This window comes from Eumetopias jubatus, unplaced genomic scaffold, assembly GCF_037043125.1.
Source record: "Eumetopias jubatus isolate StellerSeaLion01/CBP00866 unplaced genomic scaffold, mEumJub1_p1.0 scaffold_2, whole genome shotgun sequence".
Taxonomy (NCBI): Eukaryota; Metazoa; Chordata; class Mammalia; order Carnivora; family Otariidae; genus Eumetopias; species Eumetopias jubatus.
The window spans coordinates 40525255-40545353 of NW_028274808.1; positions in this window are offsets into that span (position 1 = coordinate 40525255).

A 20099-nucleotide genomic window follows, 5' to 3' on the forward strand; every position below is an offset into this window, starting at 1 on the left:
GGGTAGCATGGACATTTTAACAACATTAATTCTCTCAATCCATGAGCATCGTATACATTTTCATTTGTTTGTATCTTCTTCAATAACTTTCACTAATGCCTTATAGTTTTCAGAGTATAGGTCTTTCACCTCCTCAGTTAAATTTATTCTGAAGTATCTTAGTCTTTATGGTGCAATTGTAAGTGGGATTGTTTTCTAAAATCTCCTTCTGCTACTTCATTATTAGTGTATAGAAGTGCAACCAGTTTCTGTAGATTAATTTTTTATCTTGCAACTAATTCATTTATTAGTTCTAAAATTTTTTGGTGGAGTCTTTAAAGTTTTCTACATGTAAGATCATGTCATCTGCAAATAGTGACAGTTTTACTTCTTCCTTACCAATCTGGATGCCTTTTATGTCTTTTTTCTTGACCGATGGCTGCAGCTAGGACTTCCACTACTTGGATTGAAGAAAAGGGGTGAGAGTGGACAGCCTTATCTTATTCCTTATCTTAGAGGAAAAGCTTTCAGTTTTTTACCATTAAGTATGATGTTAATTGTGGGTTTTTCTATAAATGACCTTTATTTTGTTGAGGTATGTTACCTTTGAACCCACTTTGTTGAGAGTTTTTATCATGAACATATATTGTATTTTATCAAATGCTTTTTATCTATTGAGACAATCATGTTTTTTATCCTTCCTCTTGTTAATGTGACATCACATTGATTGATTTGTGAATATTGAACCACCCTCATCCCACTTGATCATATGAATGACCCTTTAATATAGTGTTGAATTTGGTTTGGTAATACTTTGTTGAGAATTTTGTGTTTCTGTTCATCATAGCTGTTGGCTTGTAGTTTCCTATTTTTGTAATGTCTTTGTCTGGTTTTGGAATCAGGGTAATGCTTGGCCTCGGTGAATGGATTTGGAAGTTTTTCTTCCTCTTCTATTTTTTGGAATAGTCTGAGAATAGATATTAACTCTTTTTAAAACTGGTAGAATTCACTTGTGAAGCCATCTGGTCCTGGATATTTGTTTTTTGGGGAGTTTTTGATTACCAATTCAATTTTATTACTAGTAATCCATCTGTTCAAATTTTCTATTTCTTCCTGATTCAGTTTTGGAAGATCGTATGTTTCTAGGAATTTATCCATTTCTTCTAGATTGTCCAATTTATTGGCATATAATTTTCATAATATTTTCTTACAGCTATTTGTATTTCTGTGGTGTTGGTTATTAGTTCTCCTTCTTCATTTCTGATTATTTATTTATTTATTTTTTGTTTGAGTGTTCTTTTTTTCCTTTATTGAAAGATTTTATTTATTTATTTGACACAGAGAGTGAGAGAGCAAGAGAGCGCAAGCAGGGGGAGCAGCAGAGGGAGAGGGAGAAGTAGGCTCCCTCTGAGCAGAGAGCCCGATGTGGGGCTCGATCCCAGGACCCAGATGGCCCTCTCTTTTTTTCTTGATGAGTCTGGCTAAAGGTTTATCATTTTTGTTTATCTTTTCAAAGATTAAAACAATATAAAAAAGATCTTGGTTTTATTGAACTTTTCTATTATTATTTTAATTTCTATTTCATTTCTGCTCTAATCTTTATTATTTCCTTTTTTCTACCAGTTTTGGGCTTTGTTTGTTCTCCTTTTTCTTGCTCCTTTATGTGTGGGGTTAGGTTGCTTATTTAAGATTTTTCTTGGGCACCTGGGTGGCTCAGTCGTTAAACGTCTGCCTTCAGTTCAGGTCATGATCCCAGGGTCTTAGGATCGAGTCCCACATCGGGCTCCCTGCTCCATGGGAAGCCTGCTTCTCCCTCTCCCACTCCCCCTGCTTGTGTTCCCTCTCTCTCTGTTGAAAAATAGATAAAATCTTTAAAAAAAATTAAAATTAAAAGAGAAGATTTTTCTTATTTCTTGAGGTAGGCCTATGTGTCCGTAAACTTTTTTCTTAGAACTGCTTTTGCTGTGTCCCAAAGATTTTGGACCATAGCGTTTTCATTTTCATTTGTCACCATGTATTTTTCAATTTCCTCTTTGATTTCTTCACGGGCCCTTTTGTTTATTTTTTTAGATGAAAAATTATCCTGATGTTGCAATGAGAAGTGGTTTTCTTAAAATACTGGAAATTTCATGGGAATCATTAAGCTGATTATTGAATTTGATGCATTTTTGTGTGATCAACTGATAATTTTAAAAAAGTGACTTGCTTATGTACATTACATTAATCTAAATAACTGGAAATCCTTTACAAAATGAGTTAGACAATCAAATAAATAAACCAGGAAACAAATACCACTCCATAATTGTAAATTCTTCATAGGATATGATCGATGTTTTATCAGCTGGTGATTATTGTGCATTAGTCTTATAACAGAAAAACCTATGCATAATTTTAACTTTTTTACCAAATGAAAACCATTTATCTGTGGTCATCATATGACAATATATGAAAGATGACTACAAAGGGCAGCAAACACCCTTTCAAATATTAATAATTGCATAGGGCATATGACATATACAGCTCATTCCCTAATCACTTTAGAGGCAAAGCTGCCCCAATAGTACTGAAGTTGTTGGTTACTGCAGTATTTCCACAATAGTTAATAAGTTTGCTTTTCAGGCTTGTCTAGTACAGTGCTACCCAATAGGAATATAATGTGAGCCATATTAAAATTTTCTAGTAATTACATTTAAACAAGTAAAAAGAGATAGTTGAAATATATTTTAATGATATATTTTATTAAACCCTATGGATTCTAATATGCAATCGATAAAAATATATTTAAACATTAAAAAAAATTTTGTGTGCTAAACTTTGAAATCTCATGTGTACTTTATGTCACAGCACCCATGTGACTAGCCACACTTCAAGTGTTCCATAGCCACGTGTGGCTAGTCGTTACCAAATTGGACAGTGCAGATATTGTTGTTGGTGTGTTTTAAACACATATGACAACTCAGATTTTTCTTTAAAGGGTCTGAATACAATTAAATAGTTTGTCTATTATAAAGTGTTCAAGCGGGTGCCTGGGTGGCTCAGTTGGTTAAGCGACTGCCTTCGGCTCAGGTCATGATCCCGGAGTCCCAGGATCGAGTCCCGCATCGGGCTCCCTGCTCGGCGAGGAGGCTGCTTCTCCCTCTGACCCTCTCCCCTCTCATGTACTCTCTCTCTCTCATTCTTACTCTCTCAAATAAATAAATCTTAAAAAAATAAAAAAAAATAAAGTGTTCAAGCCTCGCCACAGGGTTGCAAGCTAGGAACAAGCTAAAGTTAACTGCAGGGCTAGATCAGATAAGGCTGACTTCTGGGACTGAACTTCTCCCAGGTGATAAAAATTTTGTGAAAGTGCAAGGGTGCCTGGGTGGCTCAGTTGGTTAAGCGACTGCCTTCGGCTCAGGTCATGATCCTGGAGTCCCGGGATCCAGTCCCACGTCGGGCTCCCTGCTCAGCAGGGAGTCTGCTTCTCCCTCTGACCCTCTTCCCTCTCGTGCTCTCTATCTCTCATTCTCTCTCTCTCTCAAATAAATAAATAAAATCTTTAAAAAAGAATTTTAAAAGTGCAGATCAGCAGGGCCCTCAGAAGAGTAACCAGGCAAGTACTGCAACAGCTGGGCCACCAGTGAGAGCTGGTGACCAAGCAGCTGAGCCACAGGACCTCAGAGGGCTACCTTGGGCAAAGCTTACAGGCTATGGAGGAGACACCCAAGGATCAAGGGCGACAGAAGGGGACCCTGGGGGAATAATAGATGATTAACCTTCTTGAATGCCAATGAGGGTATGCCAGGGCCCTGGAACTTTGTATAAATATGACAACATGGAGCCTCAGAACAATCTACGTTTAGGCATTATTATCCTGAATTTACAGGTAACACCAGTAGAGCTGAGAAAGGTGGAGAGTTTGCCTGACATCACACAGTAGGGAGTGGAATCCGAATTTGTGTTGTTTCAAAGCCTCCACGTGCCACACTGCCATAATGTCCCTGTCAGAAAGAATGGTATTCCAAAAATGGTACGGGAGGTTTGAGGAATCAAAAACAAACATTACTCTTACACCTTGATTACTTTATCCCCAATTCTAGCATTGCCTAAAAAGTCAAGAGTTTTCTTACTATTACCACAGTGTCTTTCATCAAAAATGGCCTGGGAAAATAAAGATCGCCTGCTGGTTAGATGTAAGCCAGCGCAACAGCAGCTGCTTAGAGGGCTTTCTAAAGATGGCTCTTACACTGTGGTTTCTAGAAATACGTTATGTCATAGGAGCAGAGACCTATGTCCCTGCCTATGTCATTCAGTATTTCTAAATTCCATTTGAACTAGTACAACTCTTATTTCCCTCTGACTTTTTGTCTCCCAGAGCTCTTCTTCTGAGAAATTGAGTGGATGGAGTTTACTCCTCCTTACCTTTTCTCTCCCATAGATGTAACTTTTAAGCAGGAAAATTCTTCTAAAGGAAGAAAGAGTAAAAGCATATGAAGTGAATCTCAAGCTGAATGAACAACCTCCAAGTAATTAAAAGCTGATTGTGTCCTCCTAAACCCTTTAGTTTCTGGTTTCTGCCTAAGGAGTATAAGGTTTAGGTGTGAATTGAGGGCTAAAATGGCTTGAAAGGCAACCTAGATAACTGTCTGTTGATTTGAGCTCTTCACTTATTGACTGTATGTCTGTAGGGAGCGGCGTGAATAACTTTGGAGCACCCTCATGCTTAAGTACTGATAAAAACATTAAAAACTATAGGCATTAGTTCTGCCTTTGGCTATATAGCTTTTGTAAAGGTGGGTAACTGCCTAGCCTCAGTTCTTCCTCTGTAAAATGTGAAGAGATTGCTCTCATGAACACGCTATGAAGGCGCACATATGAGTTGTGTCTTTCCACAATGTCAGCTTTATTCAATCATAAAGCAAAGTTAACCACAGTTATAAAGCAGGTTCAGGATTCCAAACTCAGTGACAGTTCACCATGTGATTAAACTTGGCTTCTTACACAGCACCCAGAGCAGGAGAGAAGACAAGCCACACAACGAACAAGATAACAGAAGGTACAGGAAGTGAACGAACCAAACTCAAAGTCAGTCTGTGGGCGTGTGGTTGAGCTAAGGCCTTGGTCTGGTCCGGGTCAGCTCTCCTGCACTCAGCTTCTGATGTTCTAGTGGTGAAGGCTCTCGGTTCTGTTTGGAGATCACGGAGATCAATGGGGCAGAGCCTTCCATGGCAGTTGCCTTTTTTAAGTGGTCAGACAGAGGGGTCAGGTCCGAAGAGTTTAATAGTTTGTTGCCCTTTTTAAAGGGATTTAGTCAGTTTTGGGTCTCTGCAGACCTCCTCTGGTTCTGCTTGTTATTAGTTCTGGGGTGTCAGCTGACAGGCGATACCTTCTAGCTATGGTATTGTTAACTGCTTACATCATTGCTTGACACAGGCTCCTACTTGACGTGAGAGACTCCATTTTGCTCTCTACAGTTGACCATTTCGTGGGATTAGTGGGCATACTGAATGAGATTAAATGAGACAATATGTGAGAGTGACTCACACAGTTCCTGGGTCAGGGCAAATAAAACGTTGAATGAATGAACAAATGAACATTTTAAGCTTTTTAAAAAAAATCGTTTACAGAATAATTATACCAATTTATCATAGAAAATACTTAGCCCATTTCTCACACAGCTGTCATTCTTATAATTCATGGTTTATTTTCCTTAGTAGACTACACATGATTATACATCTTTTTATTTTATTTGTTTTTTAAAGATTTATTTATTTGAGAGGGAGAGAGAGAAAGTGCTCATGGGGGTGGGGGTGGGTAGAAGAGGGGGCAGAGGGAGAGATTCTTCAGGCGGACTCCCTACTGAGTGCAGAGCCTGCCAAGGGGCTCCAGCCCACATGACCCATGAGATAGTGACCCCAGCCCAAACCAAGAGTCAGACACCCAATCAACCGAACCACCCAGGCCTCCCTATACATCTTTATTTAAATCACAAATTTCACATAACCAAACAACTTCCACCTCTATTTTCTTTATACATTGATTTTAAAATTAACTCAGAAATCTATATAGCATGCTCATCATTATTTGCATCGTCCAGAGATGGAGTCAAAAGGCTCTGAGAGGCCCTGCTGTTTGCACAGTCAAGAATTGACTTGGGTCTGGACACCTACCTTGACAGTGCCTCTGCTGAGTGCTGCCCAGTTCTCAGTGCACTGAGGGGAATGTTGGGCTCACAGATAGCTCAGGGATGGCCCTCATTCTAGCTGACCCTGTTAATGAGATGAGAACATTTTAATACCTGCACACTTTCTCCTGCGGTAATGATAATGCATAAGAAAAATAATGAGCAGTAGTGAGCACTAGGTCCCTTGTTAGGTGTCTGATGTGCATCATCTCACACAATCGTTATACCACCATATAAGGTAAGTCTAGTATTTTCCCCCATTTTCTACTGAGGAAGTGGGGGGAAAAGAGAGGTTAAATAACTTGCAAGGGTCACTTTGTTGCAGGAATCCTCTGCCTTTAGTGCCCATGGTTCTTGGTCATGCCGCTTCGAAGAATGAAGAGGTAGACCAGATGAAGCCTCCTGGAGAGGGAGGGGACCCGAGAGGGTTGCCCTAGGAGTTCCTAAGTTTAGGGGTTTTAATGAGCTCTTTTGCGGAACTATCTTCAGGAATCAGGGTGTAGAGTTGTACCAATCAGGGCTTTGGTCACCTATCTATCTACCTATTAGGTTAATGTCTCGTGTGGATGGTCTTCTTTGCTGACATCTGGGGGCTTATGTCTTAATTGCCCCTTGCCTGTGATTGTGACAAATGCTTTGTGGTAAATTGTCTTATTTTAAGATGTTTTGCAGGAATCATTTCTGCAAAGGCTGCAAAGCAGAATGCTAGCATGGTCCCGTCTAAGTTGCAAAACAGATGTCAGTGCTGTTTTATTTTAGCTGTCCTGACTCCAAATTTTCTTGTTGGGGACCCTGGCCCTGACTACCTAACTGTCCAATTAACTCTTAACAACTTGACTGGTAAGCAGCAGAGCTGAGACCAGATCTGGTTCTGTAGACAGCAAAGCTTTAACGACCATGCCATACCAGCGAGAGCCGTGAAACACAACATGCCGACACCACTCTGACCATTTGAAAATGGCAAATGTGTCTGTTACAGACAATTGTGTATTTGGGGCCCATCAGACCATGCATAGAGACCTGACTCTTGAATAGAATTTTTCCCAGGAGGTGATTTTCATGCTTCTGTGCTATTGTTTGGGATAATAAGAATCAACTCTGAGTGCTCCTTAATTAATGAATACAAAGACTGTGAAGATGGAGAACTTGGGTTTATTTTTTTTTCACACAAACCAATTATTTATTATATATTCATATGTTTATAATTAAATTTTTTAAATTTTATTTTATTAGTTACCATACATCATTAGTTTTTGATGTGCTGATCCACGATGCATTGTTTTTGTATAACACCCCGTGCTTCCTGCAGTACGTACCCTCCTTAATACCCATCACCGGGCTAACCCATCCCCCCTGCCCCCTGCCCTCCAGAACCCTCAATTTGTTTCTCAGAGTCCATAGTCTCGAGAACTTGGGTTTAAATCTTAGCTCTGCCGCTTACCAGCCACAGCAACCTGAGCATAGTGAATAAAATAGTGCATATAAATATTTAGTTTATTGCCTAGCAGACAGTAAGTGCTCTATAACCATTAGCTACTTTTCTTTTTATTATCAGCACATTCTTGGTAAGCATCTATTACGGATAGATGTTATAGTGGTACTAAGTATTGGCTCTAAAATTTTGATGTAGGAGAGATTCAGGGATAACGTTCTGGTTAGGGGAAGAAGAGTAGGCAAAGGACTTATCTTAAAGCTGCTTTACATAACAATGGGCTTGAGAAACATCAGTTTTATATACCAGTGATTAGGGAGGGTAGACTGACAAAAAAAAACCTTATAGGAGCTACTGCTGCTCCTAAACCACCCTTGTGGCCACAACTATAGGTTCTATAGAGAATACATATTCATATCTATCTAGCTGCCATTGTGCTAGAAAAGAATATCTTATGCCACCACCTTTAAGAAAACCAACTTGTTGGGAAAGTGGACATGTAAGTAAATCATATGGTAGGAGACCTTCTAAAGGAGAGATTTCACCAAGCACTGTAGCAATTTGGAAGAAGGAACTGACCATGCTTTGTGGAGTTGGGCTCACCTTCACAGATATATTTGAGCTGGGTCTTATAGGATATGTAACAATATACTAGATAGAGAAACACAAGAGCCAGCTAAGCAAAGAAAACAGCATGAGCAAAGATCTGATAACATTTAAAGGACTGGGACAGTCAGGAAAAGGCGTCTTGAGGAATGGCGTAGGAATTAGTGTGGCTACAGGTTAAGATATAGGTTAGGGGACATAACACCAGGAGATTAGCCCACAAGGATAGGTTGGCCAGGTAGTCCGGCAGGGTAAAGCATCTGTACCTTATCATTTAGGTAATGGTTAGAGCCTAATAATTTCTTTTAAAAGATTTTATTTATTTATTTATTTGACAGAGAGAGAAAGACACAGCGAGAGAGGGAGCACAAGCAGGGGCAGTGGCAGAGGGAGAGGCAGGCTTCCCGCCGAGCAGGGAGCCGGAAGTGGGGCTCCATCCCAGGACCCCGGGGTCGTGACCCGAGCCGAAGGCAGACGCTTAACAACTGAGCCACCCGGGAGCCCCAAGACCCTGATAACTTTTAAAGAAGGGAACACCGGGGCACCTGGGTGGCTCAATTGTTAAGCATCTGCCTTCGGCTCGGGTCATGATCCCAGGGTCCTGGGATCGAGCCCCACATGGGGCTCCTTGCCCGGAGGGGAAGCTGCTTCTCTTTCTCCGTCTGTGCTCTCTTTCTCTGTCTCACTCACTCTCTCTCTCTCAAATAAATAAAATCTTAAAAAAGAAAGAATGAAAATACTATGATCAAATCCTTATTTTAAGTATATAAAAACATCAAAGTATATTGTCAACTGAAACTCCAGTTGTTTTAGTGAGAATGTGCTAGATTGTGCTACAATAATAAACCCAAAATTTTAAGGACTTAAAACACATTTATTTTGCTCTCCCACACAATGTGTCCCACATGCGTCAGCAAGGGTTTTATCACACATAATCCCTCAATATTCCATCTTGGAGCTGCACTATCTGGATGGAGCACAAGTCCTCCTCATCAGCAAGGGAAGAGAAAATTAATCACACAGCCTTGCCTAACTGAAGAAGAGCTAGAATTGTTGATGAGAGAATGAAATGTTTGGTGAGCCTTAACTGTCTCTGCCGTGCCGGGAGAAAAAGAATTTTATATCTGGATATGACAAATAAGAGTCACTGGAGGGCTGGGAGGTAGGGTTAGATGCAGCACCTAGAATCTGTAGGGCCGGGACCAAGTAGCCATGGAAAAATTGGTCCTTCTGTGTCCTGTCCACCTACTTTCACCCTTTATCCCACCCCTGCTTGCAGATGGTCATCCACTAACCTTTCCTGAGATAGTTGTAGGGCATTAAGCAGTAAGCTGATAAATATTCTAGGTGTAGTGGGGGCTGGAAAGACACGGTATGTGGAGACCCAAGGCCATGGTGAATTATTAACCTCCCAACAATGTTTCAGGAGTGTGGGTCCCATTGTACCCACTTCCCTTTTCACCTCTCTGCCCTATTTGTGATAAAAAATAAAGTAGGCAACCTCTGGATGAGAGGCAGGAAAATAGAGAAGAGAGAAAGAGAGAATAAAATGCTATATATACTGGATAAACACGACACAATGTTAATAGTGGTTTTTTGGAGGTAGTAAGATTATGGATTACCTTTTCTCTCTCTTTTACCTCCTTTCTTTTCTGTATTTTCACATTTCAAAACTAAATAGTATTAGTTTTCATCATTGGGCAACTTGTTTTATTTAAAACAGATATAGGGGCGCTGGGTGGCTCAGTCAGTTAAGCATCTGCTTTCTGCTTGGGTCGTGGTCCCAGGGCCCTGGGATCGTGCCCTATATCGGGCTCCCTGCTCCGTGGGGAGTCTGCTTCTTTCCCTCTGCCTCTCCCCCTGCTTGTGCTCTCTCTCTTTCTCTCTTAAATAGATAAATAAAATCTTAAAAAAAACAAAACAAAACATGATACAGAAGTTGTGCTGTTTATTCTGCCAATGGTTCTGGGGGATTGACACTTAAAATTTTGATTTAATTTTCTACATTATGCAATGAAGAATAGAAAAGGTTAGCAAAAAATCCTCCAGCTTCTTGGTGAAACTAGTCTTGGACTCAGTCAAGGATCTGAGGACAGAGTTGGGCCACTGCCTGGGAAGTGCAGCACCTAGAATTTGTAGGGCCGGGACCAAGTAGCCACGGGGGGCCATGGGTGCACTATTGCCCTGAGGCTGAATTGTTAGCAACAGAACTGGGTTCTGCTCTCCCAGGAGCACATTTCTTCAGGGCAGGGTAACATCTGAGTCTTCCATCTGTCTAGAGAAAATTCTCCCCTCTCTGCCCATGATTAAATAATGAAAATAATTACTATTGATTGTTAAGAATCTTATATTGATATGAATACTTAAAAAAAACCCTTTGTAAAGACAAAAAGAGCATTAATTATGTCATAATTCGCACGCACGACAGTGGCAGGGGGACACTATTAATCTGAACAGACATAAAGATGAACACTGGAAGAACAAGAAGTTTGGGGTTTGTAATTTAAAGCAATGCGAATTGTTTTCCTGTGTGAATCAAGCCAGGATGGTAACTTGTGGTTATGTCACTGTGAACATTCTTTCCCTCTGCATCATGGGAGAAGTTATGCAGTCATTCTGATTCTCCAGCTGTTTCTAATCAGATTAAATGAAAACTAGGAAAAAGACTCTGAACTGAACCCACACCATCTACAGACAGTTCTTGCCTCAAGCAACACTGGGAGAGTGGAATATTCCTGTTGCCTACTTATAGCTTATTTATCTCATTCCTGACAGAGAAACCTACTAAGAGTCACGAATCAAGAAGATCTCTTCTATTCTCTCTCTGGACCCCTTGTCCTTTGAAGGTCCCACTAGAGAGACTGTCCGCCAAGCCCAGGCATTTAGTAGTGTCTTTGAAAGAGGCCACGTATGATAACTGAAGCCTCGGAAAGACACCATGGATTCTGAATACCAGGCAGAGCCAACAGGTAGTTTAGATACCAAGGTTAGGAAATGCGTCTGTAAGTAAAAATGCACAACATTCTTTCTTTGGTGATAGCTGCAAACATCTCAAAAAAAAAAAAATGCTAGCAAAACATATTCTATAATGTTGTAAAGGAATAAAATGATAATGTTTTGTGTGAATTGGTGTAACATAAGTGAAATGAGTGAGAGTACAGGCGAATTGGTGTTCGGTTTCAGTTCCCATTTACTGCGTGTCTCCACGCCGGTAATCGGCCTCTCTAAATACCGGTTTTCCCATCAGCATAATCGGGACACTACTTCTCTCGTCGGGAGTTCTGAGTGCATGGCTCACAGTAAGTGAGGAAACAGAAGGACGGAAAATTCTCATAGCCAGAGAAGGGCAGAATAAGGATTTAGCTTCACCTTCTTTGGACTCAGAATCTGGGCTCCTAACCTCTAAGTTGTAATGGAACCAAAAAGCCAATGTAAGAAAAACAGTCCTATAGACTGTTTTTCTGAACTAGAGTAAGAAAGAATTTTTTAGTAATATAAACAAATGAATAAACCATAAAGGAAAATGTATAGATTTGACCACGTGAAATTTTAAAACTTTTACATAAAAAACACTTTCTAAAAGTTTAAGAGGTAAAGAACAACTGAGCAAAATGTTCACAACCTGTATGGATTAATATTCTAAGTATATAAAAAAGCCAAGTGTTTAAGAAGATGAATAGTCAATTAAAAAAAAAAGGACAAAATACATATACTAAAAATGTACAAAATAAGAAATACAAATGGCCGATAAACATGTAGGGAAATATTCTAAGCCAGAAAAATTATCCAGAACACTTCATAGGTTGAGAGAACGTCCATGCTCCTAGACTCCTTCTCTGCTTCCCTTTTCTCCTCAGGCTCTCAGCTTGCCATGAGCTGGGAAGGTGAGGGCTCAGGATCTAGCCACTGCTGAGCTCCAGCACCCTCTCCTGCCACTCTCCTCCACACTGTGTAGTCCAGCCTATGGGACACCGTAGACTTACAGCATTCTCAGATTTAACTTTCCTGGTGTTGACTATTTGTTAGCTACTCTGCTGAGGCTTGAATTTTAATCATAGGTGGATGATCAGTTAGCTAGTGCGAAACATTCCCAATTAACGGTTCTTCCCTGAATGCATGTTGTGTTAGGATTTGGTGCCTTTGCTTTCTCTGTTTTTTACCCTCTTTGCTTCCCTTCTTCCCCACAAGGCCAAGTCCCAGCCCCTTCCTCTGAGAAGCCTGCACTGTAAATGGGCAGAGTACCTCACATCATTGTACTCTCTTCACACTTTATGTATGCAAAGCGTAACATGGAGGTTAACAGCATAGACTCATGAGCCAGATTGTCTGGGTTCAATCCCAGTTCTGCCACTCATAGATGACCTTAAGCCAGTTACTTCTCTGTGCCTCAGTGTCCTCATCTGCAAAATGGGGTTAAGAATAGCAACAACTCATAGGAATGTTGTAAGCTGTAAGGTAGTCAACAGGGTGCTTAGGACAGTGTCTGACACATGGTAAGTGCCTTTTTAACATTCTCTTATAAAACTTTCCACACTTAATTGTAGTTAACTGTTTATATGCAGAGCAGGATTGAAAAAGAAAAAAAGGGGATTACCAAAACTCAGTTTTGCAGATAAAGTGTAGTTTTTTCAATTTGTTTATAGATTTTCTGGAATTCCTCTTGACCGGCAACTGCCACCTCTTCTCTTGCTCTGGGACATAAAGACACCAAATGTACTCCAGCTTTGTAAACTGAGTTTGATCCAATAATTTAAATAGCCCATTGATAACACTGTCTTTGAAATTGCTTAGACTCTTCTTTGCAGTTCTCCAAACCCCACCCAACTCCCTGGGGTTGGCCTCTGAGTTTTTGGAGGGCGAGAGAATGTCCTGCCTCTGACGGGGGAAGCTGAGGACCTCCAGTACTCATAATGCTTTCTGCTCCTCTTGTCTCCCAGCTCACAGGGGCTGTGTTGGCCTGCCTTCCGCTGGAGCCTGCTACTGCTGAGCTCACACTCCCCTCTTGCTCGGCTCGGGAAGACCTACTGGCCTCTCCCTGCTGACTTAGCTCCAACGGCTGTGGCTTCCTCCAAGTCCCTGTCATGCCTCCCACCCTGCTCCCTGCTCCAGGGGCTGCACCCCAGCTCTCTTGCTGTTGGCGACCTCTCCACTTAGCACCCCCACCACACCAGGTGCATGAGGCACTCAGGAGTGCAAACCAGGCCCTTCCTCTGCCTGAAAGTGCTGCTTTGCCCTGATTTACCCCAGAACAACCAGACTCCGAAACTCTCCTGCCCCCAGCATTTCCAAATTCTATCAAACATACAACTACTTCTTTTGACCATCTTATTCCCACGATCCCTGGGGCTAGAACGGGGACTTTCCTCCATTTCTTGTGGATTGGTTGTCCCCCACCCCGCCCCGACCACCCTTACATGAAACCCTGGTCTGGACATCTGGCCTGGAACTTAATATAGCTTTCTTCCCTTCCTATCATATATGAATAGTGCCTGCCTTTCAAGCCTATTTTGTAATTGAAAAATCTAATTCAAAAATCAGATTCATTCTAAATGCTAATGTTTTCTTTTCCCTTTGACATTCATGCTGCAACAATTTAAATCCCCTCAAGACTGACAAAGAAAGAAGGTTAAATACAGTGAACACACACACACACACACACACACACACACACACACACACACACAGAGCCCCTGGAAACTGGAAACATCAGCCCCATTGTCTGACATTGTTTCTCAGCTCCCTGAGCTCTGCAGAGACAGACTTCATCATATTCATTGAGCTGGGTTCTGTCTCAATTTGAACACTGGCCCTACCACTTACCCTGTGACCTTAGGCAAGTTACTTGGCCTACCTGAGTCTGTTTTTTCATCTGTAAAATCCATTTAAGACTATAACTTTGGGGGTGCCTGGGTGACTCAGTCGGTTAAGCATCTGCTTTCAGCTCAGGTCATGATCCCAGGGTCCTGGGATCAAGCCCCGCATTGGGCTCCCTGCTCAGTGGGGAGCCTGCTTCTCCCTCTCCCTCTGCTTGTTCTCTCTCTTGCTCACTCTTTCTTAAATAGATAAATAAAATCTTAATATATATATATATATAATTTTGTGGGATTGTTTTGAAGGTTAAATAATTTAATACATGGAAAATTTTCAAAATAGTGCCTGGCATACAATAACTGCTCAAAAAATGAGAATCATTGTTGCTATTAGCTCAGCGCTTCTCCAGAGCGGTTTGCTCAATAAATATTAATTGAAAGATCATACAATGAGATAGTAACTAAACTTGGGGTATAGCTCAGGAGTTCTGATTATCAGACAGAAATATGAGTTTCATTGCACTGTGTCCTTAAAAAGAAGCTGTTAGTAAGGAGATGCAATACTGTATATGTTTTGCAATCATGTGTCTAATCCTTACAGGGGAAACTGCAATTAGCCTTTCTTTCACCTAATGCTGTGCATTTAAATATTTAAGACTTATTCCCAAAGCTACTTTTAAAAAAATTGGGCTTAGAGAAAGTAAAGAAAAATAGTAACAGCACAGGGAAGTGAAAAGAGCAGCGCTCTAAAAATCAAAAAAATGGGCATCCCACTTGCTGCTCTGGTTCATAGGAGCCAAATGACCAAAGGTAAGCCATCTCCTTTCCAGTCCTCCTCTGTTGCTGCACTACATGTCTAAGTTCCTTCCAATAAACAATGCTATTCCTTACTTCTCTGTATTATGCATTATGAACTAGATCTGCAGCACTGAATTTGCCCACATAGCCCTTTAGTTTGGTTCAGGATTCCATCAAAGTCCTCTTGCAAAGAAAGGCATGTGAGTAGTATCCATTGACAACCTGCCTTGGACTGCAGGAGTCTTGCTTGAAAATGGGTCTTTTGTACAACCAGAAAAATGAAAGGATACCTTATCTCAAATTACTTTATTGATTTAAAGACATTGATGAATTTAAATGTAAATTATTTATGAATTTAAATGTAAATTATTTATGAATTAAGCAGTAACAGCAAAATCTAAACACTCTTTGAGAAAGAACTTCCTAAGAAAAAAATTAAAGTGAAAAAATTAATTTATTATACTCATTTGAAGATATTTCTGGTCATACTTCTCAACTTTTCTTCAAAATATTTAATATAACCTGGGTTTTATTTATTATATATATATATTTATTTATTTATTTTAATTTATTTGTCAGAGAGAGAGAATGAGCACAAGCAGGGGGAGTGGCAGGCAGAGGGAGAAGCAGAGGGGGAAGCAGCCTCTCTGCGGAGCAAGGAGCCTGAGGCAGGACTTGATCCCAGGACTCTGGGATCATGACCTGAGCCAAAGGCAGACGCTCAACCGAAGGCAGACACTCAAGCAACTAATCCACCCAGGCATCCCCCCATAAACTGGGTTTTAATGCTGTAAGAATCTTGGCATAATTTTTGATTATCATTTAAAAAAATATTTTATAATTGTAAATGCTGATAGCAAATCTTTGATATTATATGCATAAGAATTTGTTTAATGTGCATACTCTTTTTAAGAAAAAGATTTTATTTATTTATTGAGAGAGAGAGAGTGAGGAGAGAGAGAACATAAGCTGGGAGGAGCACAGGGAGAGGGAGAAGCAGGCTCCCCGCCAAGCAGGGAGCCAGATGCAGGGCTCAATCCCAGGACCCTGGGATCATGAACGGAGCTGAAGGCAGACGCTTAACGACTGAGCCACCCAGGTGCCCCGGGAGAAAGAATCTTAAGCACATTTCACGCTCAGCATGGGGCCCAACGCAGAGTTTGATCTCACAACCCTGGTGTCAGGACCTGAGCTGAAATCAAGAGTTGGATGCTTAACCTACTGAGCCACCCAGGCACCCCAGTTTACTTTTTATTTTTATATTATATTCTCCTGTTAATTGAATATCTTTCCCCATTCAGACTTTCGATGCTGCTAAATTTCTTTTCCGGGACCTTTAAAATTATCTTAATTTTCTTCCTGGTTCTCCCTTTCTTCTCTTTAATCTTGTGGCACTCCTTCCCAGCTTGTCATACTTTTTACACAATTAACATTGATTGCTATTGTTTCTGAGCTTTATATATAGCAAAATTGTGTTTGAAAGCAAACTCTCAATACTGTTAACTGCCCCCAAACTCAATCCTACCCTTTAATCTGCCAATAAAGCTGTATGGGAATATAGGTATTAGGCAATAGTTTATATTGAACAGTCTCTGCTGAGATATAACTGGTTATCTTCCTAATGGAAAATCATGCTCACTTTCTCTTTTTGTGGGGTAATACTTTTCCTTACTGAGTGATATAATTACTTACAGTCAACAAGGGAGAGATAATTGATCTGAGATTAAAAGATACATAGGAGGGTACAGTTCCTCCAGCATTAAACACCCTCTCCATATGTGTAAGTATAAAGAAAAAATCTGAATCGACTTTTAGAAAGATGAATAAAATGAGCTCCAATGGACTTTGAATAAAACATATATTATTGGGAGAAAAAAATTAAAATTCTAAGGAATTCATTTGTCAATCCATAAGTCTAAAATTTTTATGAAAAAAGAAGTAGAATCAAAGAATGTGACAGCTGGAAAAGACCTAGAGATCATCTAGGGGCCCACTCATTTTAAGGCTCACTCTAATGCTCCCACTGGACTTTGTTGGAGATGTCAGAATCTGTCTCCTGCAAACCACTGCTACAAGAGATTGTACTGAAACCTACTGGAGACCTAGTGATTATTCTAAAATTGACTGAAAAAATTGAAAGATATGTTTTCCTATTCTTTTGATTGATTTCACAAAAATATACTGAAGTCAAATTTAAAATTCAGACTACCAAAAATGTTTATGTAATTTCACCATGGTTTTGGGTCCTTTTAGTGTATTGATGGTCCATTTTTGTATATTACTATAATAAGGGTACATTGAGGTTTCCCTTATTACAAATGTACTTTTTAAACAAGTTGGAGTTTCTGAGTGGGAATGTCTTAACAGAAACATTTGGGAGGAAATTCCACATTTCCAAAGCATGGCTTCAGTATAGAAAAAGAGCAAATGTGTTGATTTTTCTTTTGGGTGTGTTGGTTTTGGTTAGGTCTTAGTCATAGCACAATATATGGAAAATTCATAGGACTTTATGTTAGCAAAGGGAATGAAAGGGAACAGTTATTTAAAGGAACAAGACTTTTGGGCAAGAACCCAAGCACCTGGATATCTAAGATATATAGCCTTGTTTAGAATAGCTGTTCCCTTCCTATGTGTATGACTTTCATAGTCACAGACTGACTGTGTATACGGAACCCTAACTGCCTCTATGTTTCTATAACTAAACCTAAAGTCTAATAAGGTCTCATTCTTCCTGAAGATAAAAAAAAAAATCAAAGATATTTACAAATGACTTATCCCATAAAGGGTTAGCATCCAAAATATATAAAGAACTTATAAAACTCAACACACCAAAAAATAATAATCCAATTAAAAAATTTGCAGAAGACATGAATAGATATTTACCCAAATAAGACGTCCATATGTCAACAGACACATGAAAAGATGCTCAACATCACTTATCATCAGGGAAATGCATATCAAAACTACTATGAGATATCACCTCACCCCTGTCAGAATGGCTAAAATCAACACAAGAAACAACAGGTGTTGGGTGAGGATGTGGAGAAAGGGGAACCCTCTTGTACTGTTAGTGGGAATGCAAACTGGTGCAGCCACTGTGGAAAACAAGATGGAGGCTCCTCAAAAAATTAAAAATAGAACTACCCTATGATCCAGTAAACACACTACTGGGTATTTACCCCCCAAAAAGAAAAATGCCAATTCAAAGGAATTCATGTACCTGTATGTTTATAGCAGCATTTATAATAGCCCAGTTATGGAAGCAGCCCAAGTGTCCCTCAGTGGGTGGATGGATAAAGAAGGTGTGGTATATGTATATACAATGGAATATTACTCAGCCATAATGAAGAATGAAATCTTGCCATTTGCAATGACATGGCTGGAACTAGAAGGTATAATGAATGGTAAGTGAAATAAGTCAGTCAGAGAAAGACAAATACCATATGATTTCACTCATGTGTGGAATTTAAGAAATAAATGAGCAAAGGAAAAAAGAGAGAGAAAGAGACAAACTGACTCTCTTTAAAAATCTTTTTGTGATGTAATTTTTAAAATCACATTTCCATTTTTTTAGGTTTTTATTTAAATTCCAGTTAGTTAACATATAGCATAATATTAGTTTCAGATATACAATATAGTGATTCAACACTTCCAATACAACACTGGGTATTCATTACAAGTGCGCTCTTTAAACCCATCACATATTTAACCCATCCCTCCACCCGCCTCCCTTCTAGTAACCATCAGTTTCTTCTCTGTAGTTTATGAGTCTGTTTCTTGGTTTGCCTCTCTGTCTCTTTTTCCCCCTTTGTTCATTTGTTCATTTTGCTTAGCATAATACTCTCTAGCCTCTATCCATATACATTTGTGTGTGTATATATACATATATACACACACACCATATACGTATATGTACATCCATATACATAGGTATACACACACACACACACACACACACACACACACACACACACACCAATCCTTTATCCATTCATCAGTTAATGGACACTTGGGCTGTTTTCATAATTTGGTTATTATACATAATGCTGCTATAAACATCGGGTGCATGTATCCCTTTGAATTAATATTTTTGTATTCTCTGGGTAAATACCCCATAGTGGGATTGCTGGATCCCGGGGTAGTTCTATTTTTAACTTTTTGAGGAAAATCCATACTGTTTTCCACAGTGGCTGCATTCCTATCAACAGTGTTAGACAGTTCCCCTTTCTTGGCATCCTTGCCAACACCTGTTGTTTCCTGTGTTGTTGATTTTAGCCATTCTGACAAGTGTGAGATGATATCTCATTGTGGTTTTGATTTGCATTTCCCTGATGATGAGTGATATTGAGCATCTTTTCATGTGTCTGTTGGCATCTGGATGTCTTCTTTGGAAAAATGTCTTTTCATGTCTTCTGCCCATTTTTAAGTGGATTATTAATTTTTGGTGTGTTGAGTTTTTAAGTTCTTTATATATTTTGGATACTAACCCTTTATCAGGTATGTCATTTGCAAATTTCTTCTCATATTCCATAGGTTTCCTATTAGTTTTGTTGATTATTTCTTTCTCTGTGCAGAAGCTTTTTATTTTGGTGTAGTCCCAATTGTTTATTTTTGCTTTTGTTTCCCTTGCCTCAGGAGACATATCCAGAAAAAAAGTTGCTTTGGTCAATTCAGAGAAATTACTGCCTGTGCTTTTTTTTTTAAGTACTTTTATGGTTTCAGGTCTCAAATTTAGGTCTTTCATCCATTTTGAATTTATTTTTGTGTATGGTGAGAGAAAGTGGGCCAGTTTCATTCTTCTGCATGTGGCTGTCCAATTTTCCCAACACCATTTGTTGAAGAGACTGTTTTTTCTCATTGGATATTCTTTCCTGCTTTGTTGAAGACTAATTGGCCATATAGTTGTGGCTTTATTTCTGGATATGCTATTCTGCTCCATTGATCTATGTGTCTATTTTTGTGCCAGTACCATACTGTTTTGATCACTACAGCTTTGTAATATAACTTGAAGTCTGGAATTGTGAAGACTCCAGTTTTGCTTTTCTTTTTCAAGGTAATTTTGGCTATTTTGGGGTCTTTTGTGAGTTCATGCAAATTTTAGGATTGTTTGTTCTAGCTCTGTGAAAAATGCTGATGATATTTTGATAGGGATTGCATTAAATGTGTAGATTGCTTTGGGAAGTGTAGACATTTTAATAATGTTTGTTTAAATATTCCAATCCATGAGCATGGAATGTTTTTACATTTCTTTGTGTCCTCTTCAATTTCTTTCTTCTTTCTTTCTTCCTTTCTTTCTTCCTTCCTTTCTTTC